The sequence below is a fragment of the Zonotrichia leucophrys genome, unplaced genomic scaffold (genome assembly GCF_028769735.1).
Source record: "Zonotrichia leucophrys gambelii isolate GWCS_2022_RI unplaced genomic scaffold, RI_Zleu_2.0 Scaffold_252_75841, whole genome shotgun sequence".
Taxonomy (NCBI): domain Eukaryota; kingdom Metazoa; phylum Chordata; class Aves; order Passeriformes; family Passerellidae; genus Zonotrichia; species Zonotrichia leucophrys.
Genome location: NW_026992457.1, coordinates 45702 through 51673, shown reverse-complemented (window position 1 = coordinate 51673; position 5972 = coordinate 45702).

Here is a 5972-nt window from a genome sequence, read left to right as displayed (position 1 = left end):
TGTTATTCCCATTTTTTTTTGGGTTTTATTCCCATTTTTCTATGAGTTATTCCCAATTTTCCGTTGATTATTCCCATTTTTCCCAGGATTATTCCCATTTTTGTGTGAGATATTCCCAATTTTCTGAGTGTTATCCCCATTTTTTTGAGGTTTATTCCCATTTTTCTGAGTGTTATTCCCATTTTTCGGGATTTTATTCCCATTTTTCTATCAGTTATTCCCAGTTTTCTATCAGTTATCCCCTTTTTCCCAAGGATTATTCCCATTTTCCTGTGAGTTATTCCCATTTTTCTGTGAGTTATTCCCAGGTTTTCTGAGTGTTATTCCCATTTTTTTTGGGTTTTATTCCCATTTTTCTATGAGTTATTCCCACTTTTCTGTGAATTATTCCCATTTTTCTGAGTGTTCTTCCCGTTTTTCTGGGGATGTTTATTCCCATTTTTCTATCAGTTATTCCCAGTTTTTTATCAGTTATCCCCATTTTCCCAAGGATTATTCCCATTTTCCTGTGAGTTATTCCCATTTTTTGGCCTTTTATTCCCATTTTTCTATCAGTTATTCCCAATTTTCTGGTAATTAATTCCATTTATTTGAGTGTTATTCCCATTTGTTTGGGATTTTATTCCCTTTTTTCTGTGAGTTATTCCCAATTTTCCGTTAATTATTTCCAGTTTTCTGACTGTTATTCCCATTTTTCCTCAGGGTTATTCCCATTTTTCTATGAGTTATTCCCAATTTTCCGTTAATTATTCCCATTTTTCCCATGATTATTCCCATTTTTCTATGAATTATTCCCATTTTTTGGGGGTTTATTCCCAGTTTTTTATGAGTTTTTCCCGCTTTTCTGAGTTATTTCCGGATTCCTCCGAATTATTCCCATTTTTCTATGAGTTATTCCCAATTTTCCAATAATTATTCCCATTTTTCCCATGGTTTATTCCCATTTTCCTGTGAGTTATTCCCAGTTTTTCTGAGTGTTATTCCCATTTTTGGGATGTTTATTCCCATTTTTCTGTGAGTTATTCCCATTTTTCAGGGGGCCATTCCCATTTTCCTCAGAGTTATTCCCATTTTTTGGGGATGTTTATTCCCAATTTTCTATGAGTTATTCCCAATTTTCTGTGAATTATTCCCAATTTTCTATGAGTTATTCCCATTTTTCTTTGAGTTGTTCCCAATTTTCCATTAATTTTCCCCTTTTTCTGTGAGTTATTCCCATTTTTCCAGGGTTCACCCCATTTTTCTGTTCCCATTTTTCTATGAGTTATTCCCAGTTTTCTGTGAGTTATTCCCAATTTTTTTTTTGAGATTTATTCCCAGTTTTCTAAGATTTATTCCCATTTTTCCCAGGCTTAATCCCATTTTTCTGAGCATTTTTACCATTTTTCCGGGGTCATTCCCACTTTTCTGAGTGTTATTCCCATTTTTTGGGGTTTTATTCCCATTTTTCTATGAGTTATTCCCAATTTTCCATTGATTATTCCCATTTTTCCCAGGATTATTCCCATTTTCCTGTGAGTTATTCCCAGTTTTTCTGGGGTCATTCCCAGTTTTCTGAGTGTTATTCCCTTTTTTTGGGGGGGTTTTATTCCCATTTTTCTATCAGTTATTCCCATTTTTCTTTGAATTTTTCCCAATTTTCCACAGGTTATTCCCAGTTTTCTGAGAGTTATTCCCACTTTTCCGTTGTTTATTCCCATTTTTCCCAGGATTATTCCCATTTTGCTGTGAGTTATTCCCATTTTTTGGGGATTTATTCCCATTTTTCTATGAGTTATTCCCAATTTTCTGACTGTTATTCCCATTTTTTCATCAGTTATTCGCATTTTTCCAAGGATTATTCTCATTTTTCAAGGCTCATTCCCATTTTCCTATGAGTTATTCCCAATTTTCTGACTGTTATTCCCATTTTTTCATCAGTTATTCGCATTTTTCCAAGGATTATTCTCATTTTTCAAGGCTCATTCCCATTTTCCTATGAGTTATTCCCAATTTTCTGTTAATTATTCCATTTTCCCAGGATTATTCCCATTTTTATGTGAGCTATTCCCAATTTTCTGAGTGTTATTCCCATTTTTTTGAGATTTATTCCCAGTTTTCTACCAGTTTTCAAAGACTTATTCCCAATTTTCCAAGGATTATTCCCATTTTTCTATGAGTTATTCCCAATTTTCCAATAATTATTCCCATTTTTCCCATGGTTTATTCCCATTTTTCCCATGGTTTATTCCCATTTTCCCATGCGTTATTCCCATTTTTCTGCAGGTTATTCCCAGGTGTTATTCTCATTTTTCCAGGGTTTATTCCCAATTTTCTGTGATTTTTTCCTATTTTTCCAAGGGTTATTCCCATTTTCCATGAATTATTCCCAATTTTCCAAGAATTATTCCCATTTTTCCAGGGTTATTCCCAATTATTTAACAATTATTCCCATTTTTCCAGGATTTTTCCTGTTTTTTCCAGGATTATTCCCATTTTTCATGGATTTATTCCCATTTTTTTAAAGATTATTCCCATTTTTCCAAGAATTATTCCCATTTTTCCGGGATTATTCCAAATTTTCTAATAATTATTCCCATTTTTTCCCATGGTTTATTCCCATTTTTTCCCATGGTTTATTCCCAAGTGTTATTCCCATTTTTCCAGGATTATTCCCAATTTTCTGTGATTTTTTCCCATTTTTCCATCATTATTCCCAATTTTCCAGGATTTATTCCCATTTTTCCAAGGGTTATTCCCAATTATGTAAAAATTATTCCCATTTTTCCAGGATTTTTCCCATTTTTCCAAGGATTTATTCCCTTTTTTTTTTGAGATTATTCCCATTTTTTCCAGGATTATTCCCATTTTTTCCAAGAATTATTCCCATTTTTCCAGGATTATTCCCAATTTTCCAATAATTATTCCATTTTTCCCATGGTTTATTCCCATTTTTCCGCAGGTTATTCCCAGGTGTTATTCCCATTTTTCCAGGGTTTATTCCCTTTTTTTTTTTGAGATTTTCCCCATTTTTTCCAGGATTTTTCCCATTTTTTTCCAGGGCTATTCCCTAATATTTGAAAATTATTCCCATTTTTTCCAGGATTTTCCCATTTTTCCCGGATTATTCCCAATTTTTTTGAGTGTTTTTCCCAATTTTCTGGTTTTTTTCCCAATTTCCCGGGGTGTTTCCAGTTCCGATATTTATTGTAAATAGACATTAAGATAAATTAAATTATTATTATTTAATATAAAATTAATATCAGCCTAATATTAATGTTATTAATACCCAATTAATAATATTACAACATTAAAATTCAATTAAATTATCCTCATTTATTGATATAAATTATTTAAAAATTTTGAAATTAAATTAAATGAAAAAAAAGGGAACGAACCCAAAAAAAAATTTAAATTCTTGATTAGGGGAAGAGAATAAAAAATAAAATAAAAATAAAATAAAAATAAAATAAAATATAAATAAAAATAAATAAATAAAAAATAGAAATAAAAAAATAAATAAAAAAATTAAATCACCAACGCGTGTGAATTTTATTTTTGTTCGTTTTAGAATTTTAAAAGTTTTAAAATTTTAAAATTTTGGGATATTTGGGGGGGTTTTGGGGAAATTTGGAATTTTGGGGATTTTTGGGGTGAAATTTTGGGGAAATTTGGGGATTTTGGGGTGGAATTTGGGAATTTTGGGGTTTTTGGGGATTTTGGGGAAATTTGGGATTTTTGGGGAAATTTGGGATTTTTGGGGGAAATTTGGGAATTTTGGGGTGGAATTTTGGGGAAATTTGGGGGAAATTTGGGGATTTTTGGGGTGAAATTTGGGGGGATTTGGGGAAAAATTTGGGGGAATTTTGGGGTGGATTTGGGGAAATTGGGGAATTTTGGGGAAATTTGGGGGAATTTTGGGGAAATTTGGGGGAATTTTGGGGGGAATTTGGGAAAATTTGGGATTTTGGGAGGAGATTTGGGCGAATTTTGAGGGAATTTTGGGTGAAATTTTGGGGAAATTTGGGGAAATTTTGGGGAAATTTGGGAATTTTGGGGAAAATTTGGGAATTTTGGGGAAAATTTTGGGGGATTTTAGGGAAACTTTTGGGAATTTTGGGAAATTTGTGGGAATTTTGGGGTGAAATTTGTGGGAATTTTGGGGGCGAATTTGGGAATTTGGGGTGGAATTTGGGGAAATTTGGGAATTTTGGGGTGGAAATTTGGGAATTTTGGGGTGAAATTTGGGAATTTGGGGAAATTTGGGGATTTTGGGGGCGAAATTTGGGGGTTTTGAGGGGAAATTTTGGGGGGAAATTTGGGAATTTAGGGGAAATTTGGGAATTTTGGGTGAAATGTGGAGGATTTGGGGTGAGACTTGAAGGATTTGGGAATATTTGGGGAGGAATTTGGGGTGAAATTGGGAGATTTGGGGGATTTTGGGGAGATTTTGCGGGGTTTGGGGTCAGATTTGAGGGGTTTGGGGAAGATTTGGAGATTTGGGTGAAATTTGGGGATTTGGGGTTTTTGGGGGGTGATTGGGAGATTTGGGTGAAATTTGGGGTGAAATTTGAGATTGAATTTGGGGAATTTTGGGGAGAATTGTGAGGTTTCGGATGACATTTGGCGAATTCGGGGATGAACTCCTCGGTTTTTTTGGGGGTTTTTTGGGTTTTTTGTGGGGTTTTTTTGTGTTTTTTGGGGGTTTTTTTGGTGTTTTTTTTGTGTTTTTGGGGTTTTTTTTTGGTGTTTTTTGGGTTTTTTTATTTTATTTTTATTTTTTTATTTTATTCTATTTTTATTTTTATTTTTATTTTATTTTATTTTATTTTATTTCTATTTTTATTTTATTTTATTTTATTTTATTTTATTTTATTTTATTTTATTTTTATTTTTTACTTTATTTTATTTTATTTTATTTTATTTTATTTTATTTTATTTTTATTTTATTTTTTATTTTATTTATTTTATTTTTTTTATTTTATTTCTATTTTTATTTTTTTACTTTATTTTATTTTATTTTATTTTATTTTATTTTATTTTTATTTTTTATTTTATTTATTTTATTTTATTTTATTTTGTTATTTTATTTTTATTTTATTTTAATCTTATTTTATTTTACTTTATTTTATTTTATTTTATTTTATTTTAATTTAATTTTATTTTATTTTATTTTATTTTATTTTATTTTATTTTATTTTATTTAATTTTATTTTATTTTATTTCATTTTATTTATATTTTATTTTATTTTATTTATTTAATTTTTTATTTTATTTTATTTTATTTTATTTTATTTTTTTATTTTAAATTTTATTTTATTATTTTATTTTTATTTTATTTTATTTTATTTTATTTTATTATTTTTATTTTATTTTATTTTTATTTTATTTTATATTTTATTTTATTTTATTTTATTTTATTTTTATTTTATTTTATTTTATTTTATTTTATTATTATTTTTTAATTTATATTATTTTATTTTTATTTTATTTTATATTTTATTTTATTTAATTTTATTTTTATTTTATTTTTTATTTTATTTCATTTCATTTCATTTTCCCCCGGTTTTTTGCGGGATTTCCCGATTTTTTTTGCGGTTTTTCCCAATTTTTTGCGTTTTTCCCGATTTTTTTCCCGGTTTTTTTTTTGTGTTTGCGGCCGCCGGCGGGATCTCGGGAAGGAGGAGCAGGGGAGGCATCGCGACATCTCTGGGGCCGAGCTGGGAAAGCTGGGAAAAAAAACACCCAGAATCGGCCGGCAAAACACAGGGAAAAAACCGGGAAAAATCCGGGATAAAACCGGGAAAAAACCGGGAAAAAACCGGGAAAAAACCGGGAAAAAACCGGGAAAAAAATCCGGGAAAATAACGGGGAAAAATCCGGAGAAAAATCCAGGAATCGGCGGGGAAGGAGCCGAGATCCGGCCGGGAAGGAAATTCAGGAATCAGCCGGGAATTGACCGGGAAGAAATTCCGGGAATTAAAGGGGAAGGA